This window comes from Phymastichus coffea, unplaced genomic scaffold, assembly GCF_024137745.1.
Source record: "Phymastichus coffea isolate CEN01 unplaced genomic scaffold, Cenicafe_Pcof_1.1 PCOF00016, whole genome shotgun sequence".
NCBI classification, from domain to species: Eukaryota; Metazoa; Arthropoda; class Insecta; order Hymenoptera; family Eulophidae; genus Phymastichus; species Phymastichus coffea.
In genome coordinates, this window is record NW_026706827.1 from 5,675,207 (window position 1) to 5,689,560 (window position 14,354).

Here is a 14,354-nt window from a genome sequence, read left to right on the forward strand (position 1 = left end):
GAATACGATAACATACGTAAATTGAGTGAACAAAACAACTTTTGCAGTTAGAACTGTATAAATAGTAAAAAATGGGATTGTTATTGAATATTCTAGTAAGATTGGAAGTAATTTCTGGAGTAATTTTATGCGTAAAATTTGAATCCCTCCTCAAAATTGAGCAATCACATCACGCTTTTAAGACATTCTAACGTAAACGTGCAAAAGCCTTTAGGCTAGATTTTTACCTAAATTCAAAATTATGTGACATTGCGAATGAATTTTATTTCCACAAACGGACCATACATCAGAAAGTAGTACTGCTACCCTTGAAAATACAATTTACGGGAGTGTTCAGGGGTTCGCGAGTGGGGGTATGCAAGTAGGGTTAATGAGGAGATGAGGTTGATCAGAGGGTATGCGAGTGGGATTGATCAGGGAGTGAGGTTGATCACGGGGTATGCGAGGGCGGTTGATCAGGGGCTGAGATTGATCAGGTGGTATGCGACTGGAGCTAATTAGGGGGTTAATCAGGAATATGATTAGGGGGTATGCGTATGGAGTTAATCACTAAGTGTTTAGGAGATATACCGCAACGCTTTAGGTTTATTCGTATTATTTTTCACAAGATAAATCGTTTTTTTAATTTTTTTATGATCCGTTTTTAAATTTGGACGGTAACAATATATATTCTAAATATAGTTTCACCCCTGTACAACGTAGGGCTGGCGACCCCCGGTGACTAAACCTGTATGGTTACGTTTCTCTTTTATATAGATTTTTTCAAATTTTTTTTTGTCGAAAAATACTCATAAATACCGAAGATATTTCTGTAATATGGTTTTGGGGGTGGCTTTTGAGGGTGGTTTCCAGACCCCAAATTCCTTTTCTAGCACAACAATAGTATAATACTCTCATCAATTTTTAAGCGTCATAGCAAATGAAAAATCAGCGTAATTGGTGATTGACAACTATTTATATAGCAATAGTAGGGTTTAGGGGGTGGTTACCCTTGAAATATTAAATAACGAAGAAACTCCGAAGCTGGTCCATATTATTAGGTTGTTCGGAAAGTAATTTCGTTTTTTCCCGACGAAGGATTTAATTGTATTTTTTTGCACCCAACTTCACACTTAGGCCGTATAATTTTTATATGCTTTGAGAGCTCATATTGTAAGGTTGGTGTGTGAAAAATTTCAATTACTTCTACGCAGTAGTTTTTAGTTGGTGCCCTTTTAAATAAGGAGATCTATAAGCATCATTTTCGACATATCTTACTGTTTTACTACTGAAAGGGTAAAAATGTTGTTCAAGCCAGAAATAAATTGACCGATGTGTATGGAAAAGATGTATTGACAGTATGCCAGTGCCAGAACTAGTTTGCTAAATTTTGATCCGGCAATTTTGATGTCGAAGATGCACCACGTTTAGGAAGGCCGATTGACACTGATAAAGACGCGATAAAGGCATTAGTTAATGGGAACCGGCGAATAACACGTGAAATCAGATTGAGATTAAATTTATTAAATTCAACAGTTTATGACCACTTGAAAGGCCTGGAATTATCCTTGAAGCTCGATGTATGGGTTTCCCATGTTCTCACAGAGAGAAATATGTGTCGCCGCATTGACGTCTGCTATTCGCTTCTCAAACGTCACGAAAATGATGCGTTTTTGAAGCGCATCATCACTGGGGACGAAAATTGGGTTGTACGAGGTGTGTTCAAAAAATAACGAGAATTTTCGTTTTATGAAAAAAATATTTATTTATTCATCTACATTAATGTTGTCGCCTTCAAAGTAGTCCCCTTCGGATACAATACACTTATGCCAACGCTTTTTCCAATCCTCGAAACACTTTTGAAACTCGATCTTTGTAATAGCTTTTAGCTCTTTCAGCGATTCGCTTTTAATGTCATTTATGCTTGTAAAACGACGGCCTTTTAATTTTCTCTTTATTTTTGGAAATAGAAAAAAGTCACATGGAGCCATATCTGGCGAATATGGAGGCTGAGGCATCGTTACAGTTTCGTTTTTGGCCAAAAATTCACGAACAAACAATGAAGTGTGAGCAGGCGCATTATCGTGGTGCAAAAGCCATGAATTGTTTTGCCACAAATCCGGGCGTTTTTTTCGGATTGCTTCACGCAAACGACGTTGAACTTGTAGGTAGTACTGCTTATTGATTGTTTGACCTTGTGGCAAGAATTCATAATGCACTATGCCATTAAAATCGAAGAACACAGTGAGCATAACCTTCACATTCGACCGCACTTGTCGAGCCTTTTTCGGTCTTGGCGATCCAGAATGCCTCCACTGGGACGATTGAGCCTTAGTTTCGACATCATATCCGTAAACCCATGTTTCGTCACCTGTTATAACACGTTCTAGTAGTTCTGCATCGTTATTGACTTCATTTAGCGACTCCTGAGCAACTTCCATTCGCCGCTGTTTTTGTTCGAAATTCAACAATTTTGGAACGAATTTTGCTGCCACACGTTTCATACCGAAAACATTCGAAAAAATTTGATGGCATGAGCCAACTGATATGCCAACATCATCAGCGACTTCTCTGATTGTGATTCGGCGATCGTTCATAACCTTTCTTTCACTTTTTTCACGTTTTCATCGGTTGTTGATGTGCTTGGGCGTCCGGGTCGTTCGTCATCTTCAACGTTTTCGTGGCCATCTTGGAAACGCTTATACCACTCATAAATCCTTGCTTTACTCATAGCAGACTCACTATATGCCTTTGTTAACATTTGACAAACTTTACTACACTTTATTTCATTTTTTACGCAAAATTTAATACAAATTCTTTGATCCATTTTTTTTCACAAACGAAAATCGCCGAGCTCGAAAAACACGTCTAACGTTAGCGGCTGCCACTTAAAAAGTAAGCAATGAATATTGCTGAAAATTTTATCGTACTTCAGGGGCATGTGTACCAACATAATAAAAAAAAGTTTTATACAAGCGGACTCTCCAAACCCGCGAAATTTAAAAATTCTCGTTACTTTTTGAACACACCTCGTATATAAGCCTAAGCCCTTGAACTCTAATTTCCTTAACTTCCTACTCTGGTAATCTGTAATTTTAATGTCGTTGCGAAACTGTTAAAATACTTAATATCAATCAATGATATTTCGATGAAAACAAATATTTCTAATCCAAAAAATAGTGTTTAAAGGACAAAAGTGTTGGTTTATGATGGTTTTACTGGTTTTTGGAAACAAATTTAGTTACAATGTTACATAACCTCGAAAAAAGCAAATAATCGTGATTTTTACACTTTTAGATTAGGATAACTCGAGAGTCTTAAGTAATGAATCAATTCCAACACTAGATTAGGCTTCATCACATCAAATACCTTCTGAAATATACTAACACATTTCTAAGTTATTTCGGATGTTGGCCTGTGTCATTTATTTTACTTGTTTTCAGAAAACTCTAACATTTGTATATATCAAATATGTTCATGTAGAATATGAATGTATCATTATATTTTAAATATTATATTTTGTTAAACCTTCGTTTGGCGATCAACAATAACTTATGAATTAATTTGTTATATACTGTGACGGTAAACGTCGTATAAGCGCTACCAGCCCAACCATGCGGCTGCAGGCAAGGGCAGCACCTGCCGGTTGGGACGAAATGGATTGAGGGAATTCGGTACGAGACGCGACAGAACGCGCGCGTATGAAAACGAACTAGTGAAAGATTAGAACCTGCACGCTCAGCTGCTATTAAGAAGGACCAGAGTTTTTCCCGAGTTTTCTGGAGTTCAGAGTCGAAAAGAAAGGAGCTCTGCCATAGCCTTACGTCCGGAAAGTTATTATTATTATTATTATTATTATTATTATTAACCAGAGTATAGTACAAAATATTACAACAAGTAGTAATTATTATACAATTATACATTAGTTTGCGTGCAAGAGTGCGTGCAAGTGTGCGTGAGCGGAGAGTTTCGCCATCGAGGGCGAAACCGTAAGCGAGAGACATCCTCGCCGGCAGATAAACATTACCGAGAGACATAGCGTGTGCCGCACTCAACAAAAAGCGTGCACATCACTTCAATACAATGGTGCATGCAGAAAGTACGCTCGCTCTTTGTATATTTTGAATATTACAGTGTCGCTTGTAGCACTTTGCAGTTACAGCTATAGCCTCACTTATGAATTTCAAAACGCTACAATTTATGAATTTCACGTACAGCGCCACTACCGTGTATGCGCCTGAAATTCATTTAAGTAGCATATGCAGCGTCTCCATCGGTAGTAGCATAGCGCAGCGTGATCAGTACCATCATTAAGAAAGAGACAGTTATACATAGTTATACTAATGAAGATAGACGCTTATAGACGGTCAGGTCAATGTATAAAAACTTGTAGTTCCTTGTTAATTGTGAGATGGCACACCAATGTTATAGAAAGACGGTTTGTAACGAGGGAAATAAAAAGAGAAAGCATTTGGTGAAAACTTAAAGAAACGAAGTAGGGGACAGAGAGCCTAGCTGCACCAAGAAAATGACTTCTTACCTCGATTTTGAGTTTTCTCATAGTGGTGATAAGTAATCTCAGATGAACTTTAGTTAAAGTAGGCTACAAATGTTAGTAAATAATTTTTTAACAAATTATTTGCAATAAAATAGTGAAGAAGAAACTTTATGGAAAAAATCTTTTTCTCTCCTTTTTGAATTATAAAAATACATCTATCTTAACGAAAGTTGTTGATTTAATTATGTAAACTCGGATAAAAAAAAGAATGGCAGTCTTCTAATTTCAAATTCGAATTCTACGACTCAATATACGACGAAAACATTGTGTGGTTTACACAGGCTAACAAAACTAGGTCGACTTTCTGACCTAGAAATCAGAGTACTCGTATATATTTGAGAAAATTTTTGGTGCGCTAAATCCAAGGACCAAACCAAGGTCCAAACCTCTCAACTAGCTCTAGTTGTTGTGACATCCTAATCTAACAATGTAAAAACAGCGATGTTTACATATTTTTGAGCTTATGTAGCACCGAAGTTTCTTTTTTGCTTAAAAACTATAAATATTATCTTAATGTAGAAGTCTTACCCTTTCAAATGTTGTTGAGTTTGCTCAAATATAATTTTTATTTTACTGAGATATGGTACTTTGAAATTTTAGAAAAATAAGTATGTGTTAAGAGATGTCTATGATATTCAAGCATTTATTTAAACCTTAGAAAAAGTTATGAAAATTGTAATATACAAACTTCAAACCCCAAATCTCTAAACCCAAAACCCGAACCTCAAACTCCTAAACCCAAAACCCGAACCTCAAACTCCTAAACCCCAAATCCACAAACTCCAAACTCACAAATTCCAAACTTAAAATTTGAACTTATGCGATATACTTAAAAAATATCGAAAAAGAGTACTCAGGTACATTTTTTGGAAAATACCTATTTTCCAAGGTTACCTTGTTATTTTTCTTCAGATATTTAATTATCTTTTGAAGAAAATGAAAAACTAACATTAAAATTGAACAGCTGCCTTAAATGCATCGAAAATCAATGTACTGTTGTAATTCAATAAAAACATAAATCATAATAATTCTACAGTTGATTATTCAAGTTTAGTTAACTTTAGTTAACTTTTATATTGAATTTCCTTTTGAAATTTTGTGGAATATATTTCTTCAGAACTCTTTAATATCGTTAACATCGATATTTACTTAAATATTTTTAATGATTCATCATCCGATGTTTAAAATTTGGTTTCCTCTAATAAATTTATCTTTGAAATATTCGCAATCAAATTTTTGTAAACATTTATACACACAATAAACATTTATAAGCACAATGGATACTTCATAACTGAACGTGTCATGAGAATCTTCGAATAATCACTAATTACAGAATTCAGAGCGTTTGTGGTTGACTTTTGTCCTCCTTTGCATCTTGGTGTAACTAATTCAACCGAATATATAAATTAATATCTTCATCAATCCATTTTCACTGTTCATGGACAAGCTCCATGGACTGTTCCATTTCCTTGATATCTTGATGAAATCGTTCACCCTGTTCTAATCATTATATATCACACGAGAATAAACTCCATTTAGATGGAATACCATATCCAGTCCCTTTGAATCAAATTTCAAAATTTAAAAAGCAAAACAGCATATCAATCGATGTGTTTAGTTTAGAGGGTAAAATAATCGTTCCTCTTTACTATACAGATGACAAAAAATTAAAATATGTCAATCTTTTATTGATTAATGATGAAATATCAAATAATTTTCATTATATTTATATAAAAGACATTGTAAGATTAGTGGAAAGCAGTTTCTCCCGCTGCAAAACTAAAAAATTTATTTGTGATCAGTGTTTGCATTATATTAACACCTCAGAGAAACTTGTTGCACATGAAAGGAATTGTAAACAAATAAATAAGTGTTGTGTACAAAAGTGTAGTGGAAGAAAAGCCAAAATATGATTGAATTCAAGAAGTATGGATTTAAATTAAAATCACCATTCATTATTTATGGAAACTGTGAATGCCTATTGAAAAAACAAAAAATTGATGAGCAAGATGTTCATAAAAATACCATCACCATTCAACACTACGAAATATTTAGCATAGGCTACTGTTTGAAATGTAGTTATGATGACAGTTTATCAAGATATAATTCTTATCGTGGGCCTGAGCCAGCGAAATTGTTCGCAGAAGAGTTAAAGAATATTTTTTATAATAAAAAATATTTATGATGATCCAAAACCTATGAATGATCTTACGCCAGAGGAAATCACTCAATTCGAGGTAACAAATGTATGTCATATTTGCGAGAAACTAATTAACGAATCAATGAAAGTTCATGACCATTGTCACTTGACAAAAATATATCGAGGTGCAGCCCACCAAAGTTGCAATCCGAACTATCAAGATTCTCACATAGTACCTGTAGTTCTTCACAATCTTAGTGGTTATGATGCTCATTTTATTATTCATGATATATCTAATCACTTTTCTGAAAATAGTGAAATTTTACCTTTAACGAAAGAAAAGTATATTACATTCATAAAGACTGATGCAGACACTCGAATAAAATTACAATTTATTGATTCACTCAAGTTTATGACTTCATCATTTGTAACGGAGATAAACAGCCGTTCCCGTCTAGGTAGATCGTGGCCGTCCGCACAAATTATTTATTTGGGGATTCGGGAAGCAAAAGATGTACCCACGACTGAATAACGCGTCGTGCAAGACCACGTTAAGCGCACAGATTCGAAGTCGGGATGAGGAGTGATACAGCGGCGAATAAACACAATACCGGATTAAACACTCTAATCCTTTAATTATCAACAGTCGACTAAAAGACGGCGATGTCACAAGTAGCACAATAATAAACGCGAGCGCAAAGGTGAATCGGTGGTTGGTCAGCCTGTCGATTCCCTTTTTAAAGCTAATTATTACAATAAATACCTGATAATCAATTTAGGCCGTTATTTCGTCAACGGGGTAGTCGGCAGATCTGCCACACTACCTACCCATCAGTTGGCGTGCAAACATGCAAAAGAGAGAGACAAAAAAAAACACGTCACCGAACTCGACCTCCAGCCTATCTGACAGCTAGAACGCTTCGCAGTCTGACGTCACTGGTGCGCTCCTTCTCGCTGGCCGCCTCACTAGTGTTATTGTCGTCACTGTTTGTTCTCTCGGTCGCCCTCTCGTTCGCTCTACCAATGTTGCTGCCTCAACCTGTTGTTCGCTCTTTGATTGCCGTTGTTGTTTTCGCTGCAATTACCGTATTTGCCGTTGCCTTCGGTTACTCGGTGTCTGCAGCAGCGATGAAGTCCACTCACGCGGCACCCACACACCTCGACGGTTACTCACACGCACCGGTGCCGAGTATCCTTCGGAACACGACTGGGCGCGACCCAGCCTCAACACTCCAATTCTCGTCCGGGCGTGTCTTCGAAAAGGAAACGTTGACGAGGTCGCGGGGTCTATTCCAGAAAACCGTTGACTTCGGTTAAATCCGCGCGCGTGATATTCTCTCTGCTAAGGCCCAGCAGATACTCTCAAATTTTCGCGGCAAACCGCAACTAGAGCGCTTTCTCTCTATCTCTCTCTCTTTCTCTCTTCCTTTTCCGCGCCAAGCATGAGTGTGCGTGCCACACGTACACACTCTCAGATTGACACGGCGCGCGCACATTGGCGAGAACTAATCAGACGAAATCGGCCTAGCCGAGATTCTCCGTTACACATTTGGTAAATGTGCTTCTTATTTAGGTAGTTATGAAATTGTGAATTCCGTATTTCAAGATACTGATGAAACAAAAATAAATTTATTAACGCGGGAAGGAGTGCTTCCATATTATAACGAGCGGCCAGACCTTCGTTATGTCTCTCTCTCCCCACACATAATTATAATTATTTTTATATATATATTTGTCATATAATTATTTCACATGTATGGCAGCCAAAGGTAAGTCAGAGAGAGCGCTAATAGAGGGCGAGCTAGAGAGAGAGAATTCGGGAGGCCGGCGCGACGCGCGCGAGTAGGAGAGTGGGGCAGGAGGAAGCCCCGCGATAAAAACTATCTCTTGTACCGGCGACTTCGAAGCACGTGGACGTGTGACGAGCGGATATACGTGCTTGCGACCTTTCGTGATCTGCGATTATTTCCGTGGTGTTTCTGGCGAGTACGCGAGTGCCCACCCGGTGCGAGTTTTGGTGCCGAGAGTGCCCCAGTGTTTTTGGCGTACTAATTCCAGCGACTACGCGTGCGAGCCTTCAAAGCCGCCCGCCTTTTGACCGCATTCGAGTTGCGTACTGCGCATCCTCGCAGACCACGTGCGAGGCCGAGAACACCGCCTCCAGGGCTGACTCCGAGACGTCATTGTAAGTACCACCTCGAATACGTGTCTCTCTCGCTAGCATTTCACCGCTCTCTCTCCCGCTTACGCTGCGTATTAACTTGGTACTATTCTCTGTAGTAAACTCAATGGTGCTCGTATATCTGTTTTCTTCCTCTGCGCTACCTATCGTAAACAATCCCGTTCCGTCCGGCTTTCGCACCTGAATTTCGTGATCGCTCCAAAGCGCCCATAGGACTACACGACGCTCTCCGCGGGTCAAGGTAACAGACGCTGCACCACAACGTTCCTGTTGCTGCCGGGTTAGGCTTTGCGCAGCCTATTACGAGACCCACACCGAGCTGTTTCTAATTCCCTCGTAATTTATATAACGAGTGACCCGCGTCGGGTCCAAACCCCGTTATAATATGAATACATTGACTGCTGCAAAAACTCTAAAGTTTACAAAGATATCTTTAAGACTTTTGACGTACATAGATATTAGACATATGCATTTATTTACAGAATGAGGTATTCGAGGTGGTTTGAGCTAGTGCTCAGGTCGATACGGTGCAGCTAACAATAGATATATGAACGAAAAATTTGATAGTAGCGTAGAAGAGGAGTACCTTGCTTATTAAAACGCTAATAGCTCATATACAGGGTGTCTCAGACCACCCGTCCACCCCCTAAAAGTGTGCCGAAAAAGTTTTTTTTTTCAAAAATTGATAACGCAATTATATATAAATCGAGTACGCTCTATCGATTGGACGTAAAATCAACTTCCGGTTCCAACCGGAAATGGCCTATTCAGACCGGAAGTGCATGAAAATCCATTTTTTTAAATGAAACATGCATACTTTTTTTTTCAGATTCAGATTCTACGGTAAAAAATACGAAAATTTCATAAGAAGAATTTTTTGAAAAAAGTTGATATTTGACCTCTAATTGACATCTGAAGTCTGTAATCCACCAGTTCGTACTCAAGCTGCGAATATGCATGTTTTAACAATGGAATAGGATAATGTGGCTCCTTTAAGAGGTTTTCGGGGTCGCTGAGTCCGAATCCAAGGTGAGTTTGATCTTATCAGGTCATTTTGAGGTCAATTAAGGTCATTTAGAGGTAAAACAAAAAAAAATATTAGATTTATCAAGAATGAAGTACTTTTAAAATTTTAGCCTTAATATTACAAAAATATGAATCTCGTCGTTTTTTCATTTATTCTTGTTATTATTAATATATGTATTTACATAGCGTACTTTTATGAAATTAGGGGAAATGAAATTCCAAAACAAATTAGTTTAGCGAGATAAAAATCTTTATTCTCAAAACATAATAGATTTCGTAGCAACATTTGTTTATAATAACATAAATAATGATAATTTGTCTTATTAGAACCTAACATAATGAAAATTTTTATAACATAATTAGATTTTATCTTCTATTGTTCTGTAAATAAAATTTTTTTATGAATAACGCTGAAATAACTGTGCGAAAATAGACGGTGAAGATTTGACAAAAACTTTAATGTTCAAAATGCGCTCCGCCTTGAAATACATGCTTTTTTGGAAATACTCTTCTTTGGAAATTATCAACAGCTCTTCTAATTTCTGCTGCCTGCAGCGACCGAATTGCATCCGTGATTCTGCCAATCATATTGGCTCTCGTTGTCGGACGTTCTTGGTAAACTATGTCCTTTACTCTTTCCCACAAATAGTAATCCAGGACAGTCAGATCTGGGGATCAAGGTGGATAATTGACAGGACCAAACCTTCCAATCCACTTATTGGGGAACATACGATTCAAACTATTTCGGCAGATATGTGCATTTTGTGGTGACCAATAACGACAATTCCACATATTAACTTCTGCATCACTCTTGAAGGTACATTCATCCGAAAATAGAACAGATCTGTGAAACTCATCTCTTTGGCGGATTGACCAGTTATGTTTTGAGAATAAAGATTTTTATCTCGCTAAACTAATTTGTTTTGGAATTTCATTTCCCCTAATTTCATAAAAGTACACTATGTAAATACATATATTAATAATAACAAGAATAAATGAAAAAACGGCGAGATTCATATTTTTGTAATATTAAGGCTAAAATTTTAAAAGTACTTCATTCTTGATAAATCTAATATTTTTTTTTGTTTTACCTCTAAATGACCTTAATTGACCTCAAAATGACCTGATAAGATCAAACTCACCTTGGATTCGGACTCAGCGACCCCGAAAACCTCTTAAAGGAGCCACATTATCCTATTCCATTGTTAAAACATGCATATTCGCAGCTTCAGTACGAACTGGTGGATTACAGACTTCAGATGTCAATTAGAGGTCAAATATCAACTTTTTTCAAAAAATTCTTCTTATGAAATTTTCGTATTTTTTACCGTAGAATCTGAATCTGAAAAAAAAGTATGCATGTTTCATTTAAAAAAATGGATTTTCATGCACTTCCGGTCTGAATAGGCCATTTCCGGTTGGAACCGGAAGTTGATTTTACGTCCAATCGATAGAGCGTACTCGATTTATATATAATTGCGTTATCAATTTTTGAAAAAAAAAACTTTTTCGGCACACTTTTAGGGGGTGGACGGGTGGTCTGAGACACCCTGTAGATATGCGATGAGACAATCTCTCTATCTCTCTCTCTCTCTCTCTCTCACTCTGAAAAGGTAGTTAGTTAGTTTAGATTGAGCATCGAACGTTTCCGGACGTATAAATCGCTCGCGAGAGAACTTGAATTTCAACCAGTAGTTTTCAATATTGTCGTACAAAAGGGTTTTTCTGTTCGCGAATCGTCCGTGTGCGCGGTCGCGATACGCACCTTTTAATCTCATGAAATCTTCTTGACCTTTTATAACTCTATTCTCCTATCATTATTTCCTGCATTCCAGCTATTTCTATTCTTGATTTCTGACGTGATATGCCAACATTCATAACATTCACTTATTCAACCGCTATATCGCAGTCTACACATCAACAACGCATCAATTGATCAACCGCTGCTTCGCAGTCTATCCAAACAGACGCACAACCCACAATTTACACACACACACACACAAAACAATATCACACATTATCATTGTAATTTTTTATTAGTTTCCGTACGAGGGAGTTTTACCTGGCCACAGGCTTTCTTCCTTGGAGCCAAAATAATACATCATTTGGCTCCTAAGTGTTTCTTTTATGTTGACATCTTTCCTATTCCACAATTTCCTATTAAGTCCGAAGTACGAGTAAGATATTAATTTAAAAAAAAAGGGGGGGAAGTAAAGATTTTTTTCTTCTTCGCGTTAAAGTGAAAGAACAACGGCTAGAGCTTTACGCTTTAAGCATACATCGAGTATGTTCAACGAAAATTTATATTGATTCCGGCCCAACCAACAGTGAAGAAACCTACTCGCCCCTCGAAGGTCGTTGAATCGAAAAAATTAAAACAATAATATTAAAAAAAAACAAAAAAATTTGTAAAATTTGTAAAATTTATAAAAAAAAACTAATAAAATAAACTAAAAAAAAAATTAATAATGCGATAATTTACTTCTGCGAGAACACGTGCGATGTATATAGTACGTAGCATACAGTGTAGAGCCCTATAGAGCTTGCGTGTAGCTATAGTTAGCTTAGAGAGGAAATGGAGAACAGTAGCTTACTACTATACTAGAGATATCAATTCAAGCGAAGAAGAGAGGGAGAGAGAGCATGCGTTTACTGCTATAGTAGTGCGTCCCCAAGCTTGAATTATAGACAGTATGCACACTATGGTTCACGTTGAGCCAGAGCTAGAGAGAGAAAGTTACATATACTGTTATGATTAGGTATTGAGAAAAGACATATATTTAAAATTAAATGCTTTCATTCAAAAAATTTAACATGATGTATAGTATGATATACATTTTTATTTGTTTAGCTTATATTTAATTGTATTAATTACATTTTATTTAGAGAGTATATTAACTATATTAAACGAATTTCGTTACATCACCGCTGATAGGATTATACTGTACATATCGATCGTGTAGAATTAAACAATAGGCTGCAGTATTATCAGGAAAATTTTCTCTCATGTTAAACTCTAGGCGGACGTCTACAGGAGCACTTTTGATAGATTCATTTTGTTTCGAACAATCTATCACGATTAACGGTAATTTTTCAATGAAATTTATTTTATTAAGCAATGGTTCATTTTCTTTTCCATAATATGCGCTTTAACCCATTAACGCTCACAGGACGGTTTTTCGAGACCTGAGTTTGAACTATTCTCATGTCATGAATTCTCGTGGAAAAAATTCAGGAACCATTGTTTCTTATGTTTTCGAGTGTCCTCTTTCCAATGATGCTGGTTAAAATTGTCGCTGAAAAACTTTTACGGTCCAAAAATCAAAAATAAATAAAAAAAACATGATTTTCTGATTTAATTTTTTTTTAAATCGACTTTTCGTTCCCTAAGCATTTTTTTTAATGCCTAAAACCCTTATAGATCGCGGCCTCGAGGTTTTAACTACAAGTTACTATGGTTCTCCGGATATGAAAATTTTTCGTATAAACAAAATGGCGGCCGAAGTGAAAATATTTATCTAAAACTTTACAAATTTTTTTCTCGAATAATATAGATTTTCATGAAAATTTTTAAAGAACAAAAATGTCTTAGAATTAGTTATAAAATACTCTCAAATTTTTTCAGAATCATCCGAGAAAATTTTGGGATTTCGGAAAAGTCTCTGAATTGAAAATTTAAAAATTATGTCGGAAAATTTTGAAATAATTTGAGAGCGTTCTTTGTTTGTTTTTAAGATATTTCTATTCTCAGAAAAACTTTCGTAAAGTGCATGGTTTTTGGTAAACAAAATATTTGTTTAGCAAACTTTAACATTTTTTTTCTCGAAAAGTATACTCTTTAGGAACATTTTTCTGAGAATAGAAATGTCTTAAAAACAAACAAAGAACGCTTTCAAATTATTTCAAAATTTTCCGACATAATTTTTAAATTTTCAATTCAGAGACTTTTCCGAAATCCCAAAATTTTCTCGGATGATTCTGAAAAAATTTGAGAGTATTTTATAACTAATTCTAAGACATTTTTGTTCTTTAAAAATTTTCATGAAAATCTATATTATTCGAGAAAAAAATTTGTAAAGTTTTAGATAAATATTTTCACTTCGGCCGCCATTTTGTTTATACGAAAAATTTTCATATCCGGAGAACCATAGTAACTTGTAGTTAAAACCTCGAGGCCGCGATCTATAAGGGTTTTAGGCATTAAAAAAAATGCTTAGGGAACGAAAAGTCGATTTAAAAAAAAATTCAATCAGAAAATCATGTTTTTTTTATTTATTTTTGATTTTTGGACCGTAAAAGTTTTTCAGCGACAATTTTAACCAGCATCATTGGAAAGAGAACACTCGAAAACATAAGAAACAATGGTTCCTGAATTTTTTCCACGAGAATTCATGACATGAGAATAGTTCAAACTCAGGTCTCGAAAAACCGTCCTGGGAGCGTTAATGGGTTAAAAGTTAGCGTACATA